This window comes from Biomphalaria glabrata, chromosome 12, assembly GCF_947242115.1.
Source record: "Biomphalaria glabrata chromosome 12, xgBioGlab47.1, whole genome shotgun sequence".
Lineage (NCBI taxonomy): Eukaryota > Metazoa > Mollusca > Gastropoda > Planorbidae > Biomphalaria > Biomphalaria glabrata.
In genome coordinates, this window is record NC_074722.1 from 3,351,809 (window position 1) to 3,364,715 (window position 12,907).

The 12,907-nt window shown below is 32.6% G+C and overlaps 1 long non-coding RNA gene across 5 annotated transcripts in view; it reads right to left on the bottom strand.

The window, feature by feature from the left end:
- Nucleotides 1–12,907, bottom strand: part of LOC106052950 (uncharacterized) — a 49,244-nt gene continuing 36,337 nt past the window's right edge. For 3 of the 5 annotated variants that reach the window (XR_008774100.1, XR_008774101.1, XR_008774099.1), the window contains 3 exons: nt 3,209–3,493; nt 1,930–2,154; nt 1–1,842 (listed from right to left, as the gene is read on the bottom strand). This is a non-coding gene — a long non-coding RNA (uncharacterized LOC106052950). Of the gene's footprint in view, nt 1,843–1,929; nt 2,155–3,208; nt 3,517–12,907 lie in introns of all 5 variants that reach the window. The other 2 variants (XR_008774103.1, XR_008774102.1) reach the window with 2 other exon arrangements.

Below are 12,907 nucleotides of genomic sequence, written 5' to 3' on the forward strand. Positions count from 1 at the left end.
AAATTTAAAAAATCAGACTTTAATTTCAATGACTAAAGCAGCAGTTACAAAACACTGCAGCTTAAAAAAAACATAAGGACAAGATCTAGTACATAAACATTAGAAGTGGCCATTATGACATCATAGGGCGGGGCTTGGCCATATTTTTAAAAACATATTGTCAAATATTTTGACAGTTGTTCCAATTAGAAAAATAATGTAACATATATTGCTAAAAAATTAAATAATAGATTTACATATAGTAAAATTAAAAAAAGAAAAATAATTCTGAAACTAACAGGCAGTCCCAGGTACACAATAACTAAAACTGACATACAGACCACTGGTCAACAGTACAGGAAACAGCATTGCACTAACCCATATAATAATAGGGGGAAGTACAAGTATACAGCTTAGCACTAGCCTACAAAAGTAGTAAAAATAAAAATACATAAAAATAGCTCTGGGAGAGCCAGATAAGAAAAAATGTTTGCATGACCTGTTAATAAAGTCTAGGTCTACTGTTGGTTTTACATGTGTTCCATCAGAAATAGAGATTACATCCTAGCCCTAACCTCCAATAGGACAGTGATTGTTTATACCAGAGACTATGGAGATGACAAAGTGGATACCCCATGATCACCATTAGATAAGACAAAGTGAATATGTAGGCCTATTTGAAAGTTTTAAATAGATTAAGGGGATGAGCTCAATGCTTTAATGAAGTCTGTCAATACCAAAAAGTAAATATTAATAGACTCTTTATTTATGGAACATTTTATTTTGAACTGTTAAGGGGAGTGTAACTACATTTCTCATCTATGATGCCCTTAGCCTAAACCTCAAAACTGCATTTATAGCAACACAGCAAAGCTTTCATATTAATAACAGCATAGTAAATGTTAACAGTTTTATTTTAAATATAATAATATAATAATATTTTAGTAGAACTAAATAATGTTAAGTCACTATTTACACTATAAGAGCATAGAACAAATTGTGCGGGGATGTGACACTAATGAACATTAATATGATAGCACACAAAAGCAGGGGGGATAATAAATTGAATTAAGCAATATGTAGCAAGGCTTTGGTGTTATGACTCTATAGAATATCTAAAGTTAACTGAAGACATGTATAGTGTTTACAATATTTTCGGTAGATGACCCAGAAGTGATGTTCTTCATTAATATTCATGAATAAACATACATATACAAGTTTGCTTAATACAATAATAATAATGGTACTATACCATAGAACTTTCCTCCTCCGAAAACAAAAAATATAAAAACATTTCACTGAAACAAGAAGATTGAGGGGGAAAAAAAGGTATATTTAAAAAAAAAATGAACAAATGACTGGACTGATTGTCAAGATATACCTAAATATAGAACAAGATACAAGTCAATTATGGTAATTCCAACTAATTAGTTCTTATAAAGTACATCACTTGACTAGTTGTACCTGTATTAGAAATGATTGTTCTATTCATTGTATCTGTTAGTTTTCCTAACTTCAGGACAACTTCTAGTAATGAAACCATGTTGTGAGGTTGAGTTACAGGGTTCAGAATGTATAACTGTGGGTGTAGAAGTATGTGTCGCCACTCTAGTAGATGGGTACTCAACCTGAGGTTGGGAGAATTCTTGTTTCCTACTGCAGCTTGGTCACTAAGATTGTCCTGAGAAGGCCTGGTTTTGAAGTAGCATTAGGGAAATGTACTAGGTATGTAAAAACATAATGGCAGGTTCCCTGAGAGCACAAGGAAGGCTCTAAATGATGGTAGAAAAGAAAACAATCTCTAATGTATCTACTGTGTCTGTGTTTTGCCTCTAGGAATTGTATTACTTCTCAAGATGTTCACTGTAAAGAGAACAAAAATTGATCAAAACATTTTCATAGTCAGTGAAACACAAAACTACATTAAGAGATATACACAGCATTGCTTACCATTTTATTCCCTATTCTTGATCAATAGTTTGGTTTACATTTCTTCTTCATGTCGGTCCATCTTCATCATGCTTGACTACAACATCATGTTGGTCTACATCTTTATCATGTTGGTCTACATCTTCATGTTGGTCCACATCTTCATGTTGGTCCACATCTTCATGTTGGTCCACATCTTCATGTTGGTCCACATCTTCATGTTGTCTACCTTTTCATCATGTTGGTCTAAATAAGAATAAGAAAATAAATAAGAAAAACTTTTGCCTTGAAAAGGAAAAAAAAAGAAAATTCTATTGCTTTTCTTTTCATGTTAAATAAAACTATTATGATGATGCAGCTTTGACTTTATGTTTTAATTTAGTATTTTATGAATAAACTTTAAAGAAAAAAAAATACACCCAAGACATCTACTACAGCAGCAAAGAATAACTACCCAAATCAAGTGAAAAAAATATGTAATGTTTATTAAGCCTTTAAAGTCTAGGGAATTTATTGGAGATTTTCAATTATGCCAAAAAAATATAACTAGCTATTTAGTGTATCTGGTCTACAGAATATGGAAAGCTTTAATATTTAGAGTGAAAATTCTGCTTTAAAGTTTGTGCATTTCTAGATAAATAAAATCACAACTTTCTAAGTTCTTTTGCTTGTAGTCCAAACTAATTTGTTTTGTTTAGTTGGCAATATCAATCTTTCCAAATAGCTACAGAGACTTTTTAGATTGTTTCCAAATAGCTGCAGAGACTGTCTAGATTGTTTCAAAATCTGTAGGTTGATTCTTTTTATATTTTCTTTTATTTGATCTCACTTTCTTTATATTGCCTCAGCCAATCTCTATATTGTTTGCTCTTCTATTTCTATCCTTATGTATTGCATTTCTTTTAGAATGTACTTAAACATCAAAAAGTAAGCAAGGAGCAGATTATCAATTTAAAATTTCCACGAGATAAGATCCAAAAAAATGAAAATTCAGTTTGATTACAATTATCCTCAGAGTTACCACTATAGCAATGACAATATAGATGCAAACAGGAACAACATACAAACACACTGTCTTACACAGCCAGTGCTTAATGAACTAAGTTTCTTAGTGATGTGACAAATGACCATGAAACACACTGACAGAAAGTGGAGTAAAAGAGTTATAAAATCTTTCTGTTCTAGCCTTAATGAAGAGGAGGCAACCACTTTGTCCAGATCTGATGTAACTGGTTTAGTAGCTGCAGATTGTCCTCAAGAATGCATAAATGAGATCAGATAATGTTTCAACATTACTTACATGTACACTGCACTTGCTTGATATTCTAGTCAAATGTTTGACATGTTTTGAATGTTTCTTGAGAGCTGAAGAGAATCTTCTTCCTTGACCAAACATCCAGCAGAATAAATGGCATCAGGCAAGATATGAGCATCAAGATGACCCCACAATAGTCCAGGGCACATACCACATGACCAGGCAGCTATCCATTCTTTTGAGAAAACAATCCAGTCTTAGTGTAGTGACCTCTCTTGCTTGACGTTTTTCTGGTAACTTGTTGCACAAAATAATTTACAACTGAAAAGACTTTAGGAAAAAATGATGAAAATCTAGGAGGAAAAAAATTGCAAAGTGGAGGAAAAGTTACAAAAATAATACACATTTCGTTAATGTTTTATTTCATGTCAGTTATCTACAATTATATGGAATTTGAAGAGTTGAGTATGAATTAGATAATAATTTACTTCTCCCATTTCACGTTAGTTGTTAGTAACACCAGGTTAGAAGTTAGTAGCAACAAAATGATGTAGAAATAGACATAGCTTTATTTAATTTAGTCTTCTTGGTGTTGACAGTCATTGACTTGTAGCACCAAACTGCTGGTAGACAACTAAACTGCTGTAGGCGTAGTATATCTTAACTAATGAAACTTCAAATAACTTGAATAACTTCCTTGTGAACAAAACTAAATGTAAAATTTATAACAGACAAAATCAACTTGTGATCAAATGAAATAACTGTAGTAGACTTCAGTAATAACATTTCATAACAAAATCTAACTCACTAAAATAACACAACCTTTTGGTTTCACGTTCTGGAGTCTTCTGTCTTAACTAAGACAAAATGACAACAATGCCACATATTATGCATCATTCACAACCAATCGCTAACCTCTTCCCACTGTCACCATAGAAACACACACACACTCCATAACACTTCTGCTAGTCCAACATTCTTTCACTGAATCAAGCCCCAAGAGAACAATCTTTAGCATTCTTTTTGTTCATATGTAAGACTTTGCAATCACCATTTTCCTAATCTTTACTATTGACAAGAACCCTAAAAAATTGGAATCTAATTTTGTAGCTTAATATCTGTAAACAAAACAAAACTAACATTCAATAAAAAGAAGTGAGATTAAACATTTCAAGTATACTGTTAATGAAACTGAAAAAAAAAGTGGTTCTGGGAGCTATAGCAGGACTTCACATTTTCTAAAAATTCTATGGATTATATAAGAATAATGGTTATTAAAACTAATAAATAAATAAATATACATAGAGATAGAGTTACAACATTTGATGTATCCTAAAAGTGATATGAAGCCTAATAGTTGCAGCCCCAAAAATTGATAGGACACCTGAGGTGTTCACACAGGTGACTGGATATGATGTGCCACAACAGTTTGTAGGAGAGAAAAGGTGCCTTACTAAATGATAGGACACTTGAGGTGCCCCAACAGTTGGTTGGAGAGAAAAGGTGCCTTACTAAATGTCAGGACACTTGAGGTGCCACAACAGTTTGTAGGAGAGAAAAAGTGCCTTACTAAAATGATAGGACACTTGAGGTGCCACAACAGTTTGTAGGAGAGAAAAAGTGCCTTACTAAAATGATAGGACACTTGAGGTGCCACAACAGTTTGTAGGAGAGAAAAGGTGTCTTACTAAATGATAGGACACTAGAGGTGCCACAACAGTTTATAGGAGAGAAAAGGTGCCTTACTAAATGTCAGGACATTTGAGGTGCCACAACAGTTTGTAGGAGAGAAAAAGTGCGTTACTAAAATGATAGGACACTTGAGGTGCCACAACAATTTGTAGGAGAGAAAAGGTGCCTTACTAAAATGATAGGACACTTGAGGTGCCACAACAGTTTGTAGGAGAGAAAAGGTGTCTTACTAAATGATAGGACACTAGAGGTGCCACAACAGTTTGTAGGAGAGAAAAGGTGCCTTACTAAATGTCAGGACACTTGAGGTGCCACAACAGTTTATAGGAGAGAAAAGGTGCATTACTAAAATGATAGGACACTTGAGGTGCCACAACAGTTTGTAGGAGAGAGGACACTAGAGGTGCCACAACAGATTGTAGGAGAGAAAAGGTGCCTTACTAAATGTCAGGACACTTGAGGTGCCACAACAGTTTATAGGAGAGAAAAGGTGCCTTACTAAAATGATAGGACACTTGAGGTGCCACAACAGTTTGTAGGAGAGAAAAAGTGCCTTACTAAAATGATAGGACACTTGAGGTGCCACAACAGTTTGTAGGAGAGAAAAGGTGCCTTACTAAAATGATAGGACACTTGAAGTGCCACAACAGTTTGTAGGAGAGAAAAGGCGCCTTACTAAAATGATAGGACACTTGAAGTGCCACAACAGTTTGTAGGAGAGAAAAGGTGTCTTACTAAATGATAGGACACTAGAGGTGCCACAACAGTTTGTAGGAGAGAAAAAGTGCCTTACTAAATGTCAGGACACTTGAGGTGCCACAACAGTTTGTAGGAGAGAAAAGGTGCCTTACTAAATGTCAGGACACTTGAGGTGCCACAACAGTTTGTAGGAGAGAAAAGGTGCCTTACTAAAATGATAGGACACTTGAGGTGCCACAACAGTTTGTAGGAGAGAGGACACTAGAGGTGCCACAACAGTTTGTAGGAGAGAAAAGGTGCCTTACTAAATGTCAGGACACTTGAGGTGCCACAACAGTTTGTAGGAGAGAAAAAGTGCCTTACTAAAATGATAGGACACTTGAGGTGCCACAACAGTTTGTAGGAGAGAAAAGGTGCCTTACTAAATGATAGGACACTTGAGGTGCCACAACAGTTTGTAGGAGAGAAAAGGTGCCTTACTAAATGATAGGACACTTGAGGTGCCACAGCAGTTGGTTGGAGAGAAAAAGTGCCTTACTAAATGATAGGACACTTGAGGTGCCCGAACAGTTAAAAGGACATTTAAGGAACCTAAACAGTTATTAGGACACTTGTGGGGCTCCAACAGCTGATAGGACACACATGATGTGAACAACACTTGGGGTTGAGTTTGAGTTTGGCACATCAGCACAATTTAGGCCGTGTCGTGCCCGTAATCTTTCAAAGATTACTCTCCCTTTATATCACAAGAGTTAAATTGCATGTAGTGAAATCATTAAAAGTAAGGTCTATTCACAGTTCAACTAGTAGCCAGGGAGTAAACAATTCTTCATTTAGTAAACATCTTTTGTAAATATTGTATGTTCACAATTTCACAATTCAAATCTTCGTAGACAGCCCCACGTCCTGGAATAACACTTGGTATGATAGAGGTATACTCAAACTAATAATGTAACTGAACTGTGATGCTGGGTAGTGCAGCCTATTTTAAATCAACTGACACATGATGTAAACAATCCCCATGTAGATTAATGGTGATATGGTGTTTTTCAACACCCTTGGGTCAAACCAGGCTGATACAGTAGAGGACCAGTCGAGTTAAGGCGAGAAAAGTAAAAATTGTGTAAAAATGTGATATTCAGACATTCACTGCTGCCAATTGTTAAGTTTTTATTTGCTTATTTATTTATTATTGATTACACTCATTAAAGTGTCTTGAAGCCCAAGTTATCAAGTTTTTGATATAGCCATATTATTCTGTCCAGAGGTTAGAGAATTGTAACTATAAAAACTGTAATTGTACATTTTCAGACAAGATAATATTAAATTTGTGTCAATATATATTATATCTCTCATAAAGTAAAGTCAATAATTTTGTGCAGTACAAGTATATATATATTGTATTGAAGTTGGACAGTAATTGTGAATTTTGACTGAAGAAGACAGTAAATTTGTGCCAATGTATATTATATATCTCATCAAATAATAGTCAGTAATTTTGTTCAGTACATGTATATATATTGTATTAAAGTTGGACAGTAATTGTGAATTTGGACACATGCAGTCAATTTGTGCCAATGTATATTATATATCTCATCAAATAAATAGTCAGTAATTTTGTTCAGTACATGTATATATATTGTATTAAAGTTGGACAGTAATTGTAAATTTGGACACAGGCAGTCAATTTGTGCCAATGTATATTATATATCTCATCAAATAATAGTCAGTAATTTTGTTCAGTACATGTATATATATTGTATTAAAGTTGGACAGTAATTGTAAATTTGGACACAGGCAGTCAATTTGTGCCAATGTATATTATATATCTCATCAAATAATAGTCAGTAATTTTGTTCAGTACATGTATATATATTGTATTGAAGTTGGACAGTAATTGTGAATTTTGACTGAAGAAGACAGTCAATTTGTGCCAATGTATATTATATATCTCATCAAATAATAGTCAGTAATTTTGTTCAGTACATGTATATATATTGTATTGAAATTGGACAGTAATTGTAAATTTGGACACAGGCAGTCAATTTGTGCCAATGTATATTATATATCTCATCAAATAATAGTCAGTAATTTTGTTCAGTACATGTATATATATTGTATTGAAATTGGACAGTAATTGTACATTTGTAACACAGGCAGTCAATTTGTGCCAATGTATATTATATATCTCATCAAATAATAGTCAGTAATTTTGTTCAGTACATGTATATATATTGTATTGAAGTTGGACAGTAATTGTAAATTTGGACACAGGCAGTAAATTTGTGCTGATGTATATTTATTATATATCTCAAGTAATAGTAATTATGTGCAGTACAAAGTATTCTATTGAAGTTGGACAGTGAAAAGATTAAGAAGCACTCTTCAAAATGATGAGCTCTATCAGTGTTAGTAGTGAATGACATTACAGGAAGATAATCAGTATTGAAATATATTACTGATAATTTTGATTTTCACTTTTAATTTTTTAATGTTCTATATTTAGAAAGCTGGTGACAGTATTGTTCTTGTCAAATTTGATATTATTGATATTGTGTCCTTGTTAAATTTTGTCTTTTTTTCAATGTGTAATATGTATATGATCAGAAATTATGGTTTTAGAGGTCGCAGATTTCACACTAGTAGATTTTTGTGTTTAGACTATTGTTTTGTTTAATGTTTACATTGTATTAATATTGTACACAATTTCTTGGGGTCTTTAAGTCATTGTTATTGATATTTGTAAGTATATGTAGTATTTCTTGAAATATTGAGCACAATTTCTTGGGGTCTTTAAGTCATTGTTATTGATATTTGTAAGTATTTGTAGTATTTCTTGAAATATTGTGCACTATTTCTTGGGGTCTTTAAGTCATTGTTATTGATATTTGTAAGTATATGTAGTATTTCTTGAAATATTGTGCACAATTTCTTGGGGTCTTTAAGTCATTGTTATTGATATTTGTAAGTATATGTAGTATTTCTTGAAATATTGTGCACAATTTCTTGGGGTCTTTAAGTCATTGTTATTGATATTTGTAAGTATTTGTAGTATTTCTTGAAATATTGTGAACTATTTCTTGGGGTCTTTAAGTCATTGTTATTGATATTTGTAAGTATATGTAGTATTTCTTGAAATATTGTGCACAATTTCTTGGGGTCTTTAAGTCATTGTTATTTATATTTGTAAGTATATGTAGTATTTCTTGAAATATTGTGCACAATTTCTTGGGGTCTTTAAGTCAGTGTTATTGATATTTGTAAGTATATGTAGTATTTCTTGAAATATTGTGCACAATTTCTTGGGGTCTTTAAGTCAGTGTTATTTATATTTGTAAGTATATGTAGTATTTCTTGAAATATTGTGCACAATTTCTTGGGGTCTTTAAGTCAGTGTTATTGATATTTGTAAGTATATGTAGTATTTCTTGAAAAGTTTCTCTGTTTGTCTTTTTCCTGGTGTGCTTGTTTGTTTTCATATATAGACCAAATCTTGCTTTTGGAACAGGATGTGCTTTAGGGTAAGAGAGTGAGGTCAATGTGTTGCTCGAATCCTCCACAATTTAATCAAAGTTTTCAGCGCAAGGACACTCAGTCATCATCATATCCTCATTTATATAATTGTAACATTTTGGTATACATTTTGTTACATTTTTTTTATATTATAATATTTTAATTATTTTGTTTTCTCCTTGTTAGAACAATTATATGAAAAAATAATATATTGCAAAAACTTAATAATTGATTATGACATTGATTATTAGATTATTGACAATTGAGTGTATTATGTTAATCACAATAGTATGGCTTGATAATATTGTCAGTGATTGTAAACTATAAAAGATATTAGATGTCATAATTATCTAAAAAAGAGTACAGAATGCATTGGTACATTTGATAAGTATTAATAAATACATGGCTGGATATATTGAACTAAAGAAAGTTCCTGACTTGTTTGGTCTTAAAGATGAAGAAAAGAAAGATGTTTTGAAATAAATGAAAAGGAAAGAAAAGAAAGCTGATATAGAAAGAGTTGGCGAGAGCACAAAGAGAAGAGAGAAATGCAACTAGAAATGCTGAAAGAAATTAAAAGGAATCAAAACCAGACAAAGAATCAGAAGTTCAAACAAAAAAAAACTGAAAAATAAAAGCTGCAAGTTGAAACAAGGGTGACAAATCAGAAACTACCAAGCGTGAACATAAAGAGAATATTTATAGGCGAAAAATGAGGGACCTTAAAGAAACTGATGAAGTTATTTTCAGACTATCTGTAAAACTTGCAATTACAATGAAGATACTTGTTCTAATTAATATATTCATCTGTAAACTAAGTGGCAAGACTTTGAGTGTTATTAACTCATTTATAGAAGAACAAAGAAAGAAATGCATCCTGTTAAAAACAATATTATTGGAATCTAGATCACCAAAGAGAAATTTATTATCAACATCAAAGACAAGAATCTAATTCTCCAAGAATATAATGTACCAAGAAATAGATAAGGAATTGGAAATCAGAATAGGTAACAAAGTAATAATGTTAATACAAATGAAGCTCAAGCTACAGTATATAATATTGAAGTAAAACTGGAATTTTTTTCCAGCATATGTTAATGGTGTACTAGTAAAATATACCACAGTCATTACAAATGATAAACATGTTACACAAGATACTATGACAGGTATAACTAAGAAAATATGACAGGCTTTACTAAGATAATATGACAGTAAAACTAAGAAAATATGACAGGTAATACTATGAAAATATGACAGGTAAAGTAAGAACTTATGACAGGTAAAACTAAGAAAATATGACAGGTTAAACTAAGAAAATATGACAGGTTAAACTAAGAAAATATGACAGGTTAAACTAAGAAAATTTGACATGTAAAACAAAGAAAATATGACATGTAAAACAAAGAAAATATGACAGATAAAACTAAGAAAATTTGACAGGTAAAACTAAGCACTTATGACATGTAAAACTAAGAAAACATGATAGGTAAAAGTAAGAAAATATGACAGGTAAAACTAAGAAAATATGACAGATAAAACTAAGAACTTATGATGGGTAAAAGTAAGAAAATTATGCTGGCAAAACAACAAGGTATCATGTCCAATAGCATTTATTGACTGCCCATGGATAACAGAAAGAATCACAGCTATAGTGATGAAAAATGTTTGTCCCCTGATTATTGGAAATATTCACTGTTACCATGTTCATCTTTCAGCTCACCAAAAAAGACTGCTTTGGGCATACGTTCATCACCCATATGAAAATACGTGCCCTGCCCAGAATAACTGTCAGACCAAAAGAAGTCCCGTTATACATTAGACACAGAAGAGAGCATGTGGTTGCATGCGGCTTCAGAGTGAGAACACCAGAGGTCACTTACAAAGACATTGATTACTACTGAATTGATGATAGAACTACTCCTGGCTACTCTCCATTTGAATTGATAATTGGATGCAACCCAAAGAGTTCATTAACAATATTTTTCTAAAAGTTAATTGGAGGCTTATTAAAGAATGAATTTGAATTTGTAAATACAGTAAGAGAAAACAGTTATTTTACTTATAAAGTAGCAAGAGCTAATTCAGATAAGCAATTAAGAAGACAAAGGAACATAAAAAGTTAACACTGCAACTTGATAAGGCTGAAAGAAGATGAAGTTTTTGTGTGGTAGCATAACTGGAAAAATGAAAAGATCTGGAATGGAACTTTATAATTATAAAAAATACAGAAAAAAATCAATTATATGATCAACATTCAAGTGGATGATAATGTGGTTCAGACTTAGGTTTAGTACTATTTTGAATTTATATAAATAATTAACCAAATTTGCATTTGTTCAGGAACTAGAGAAAGATTATTTGCAGACAATAGCATAATATATAGAACAATAAAAACAACTCAAGATACAGAAATGTTTCAAATAAAAATATATGAATTTCAAAAATGGGAATCACATTGGAGCATGTCTTTCCACTCAGAAAAATGTCAGTTATTAAGAGTAACAAAAAAAGCTAAAACAAATTAATTCCACTTAACTCATTGATGGCATTGACTCAAGCTCAGTAAGGAATAACCTGCCTAGTGTGCAGCCCAACACTAGGACTCAACAGCCACAATCTTGCACAATCATATACATCTGAAGGCTTATATTTTCATCCTTTTTTTAAAATTTGTTTTGCAAACGTGCGTCAGTTGAATAGCCTTCAACTGATGTTAGAGAGGTTGAATCAGCCTCAAAGCTTGCACTCAACTAATTATGTCCCAACTATTATTCAACTGAACTGAAATAACCGGTTATTTCACAAACTCATTCTTCTATGATATTTTTATAATGCCTTTAAACATTCCAAGTTATGATGATGCTTTGTCCAAGGCATTGTAGCACGTGAAAAAAGCAAAACAAGAAAAAGGATGTGCACTGCTGGGTTGTCTACAAATGCACACAGACATAACCAACTATTTTGTCTTGGATCAACAATTCAATTGATGACTATTAATACATCTAGTCCTCAGCTAAAAATCCTCATGTTTAAAACATAATACAATATCCTTTCCTATAAGTACAAAGATGGCCACCGAGACCGATCTTCTTTGAAAAAGTCCTCAACTACATCCTTTTAACATGAAGATGGCTAAAGAGCCCAGTCTTCACTTTTAAAATTCCTACGTTAATCATTCCTATGAACACGAAGATGGCTAAGGAGTCCAGTCTTCGCTTTTAAAATTCCTCCATTAATCATTCCTATAAACACGAAGATGGCTAAGGAGTCCAGTCTTCGATTTTAAAAGTCCTCCATTAATCCTTCCTATGAACACGAAGATGGCTAAAGAGTCCAGTCTTCGCTTTTGAAAAGTCCTAAGCTAAACATAGTAAAGTCATCAATTAAATGTGTTTTCTCCGCAACTATTTAGTTGGTCTGCAAGTACAAATGTTGATTAGTGTGCGTTGCATCACGAGCGGCGATATTTCCTTTGATGGACAGGTTCTTATGTTCCTTGAGTGTGACTTAATTATTGTTACAAACCTTCCATCGCAATATAAATGAAGACGTCTAACACAGTTATACATCCTTATGAATTTCTTTTTTAAGCACTCAAAGAATGATTTCACTGGGAATCGCAAATACATTTTGATCACCACATTAAGTGCAGAGATGAAAAATCTGCGAATTATCACATATTTGTACACAAACGTTTGTAGATATCCTCATCACAATTAAATAGAGATGTTTCGAAACATCACTGGTTACATCGCTTCACAATGTCTCAGTGGATGAGAGATGAGCGTGATACAAACGACACAAATCCCAACTGTTCCTGCACAATCATATACATCTGAT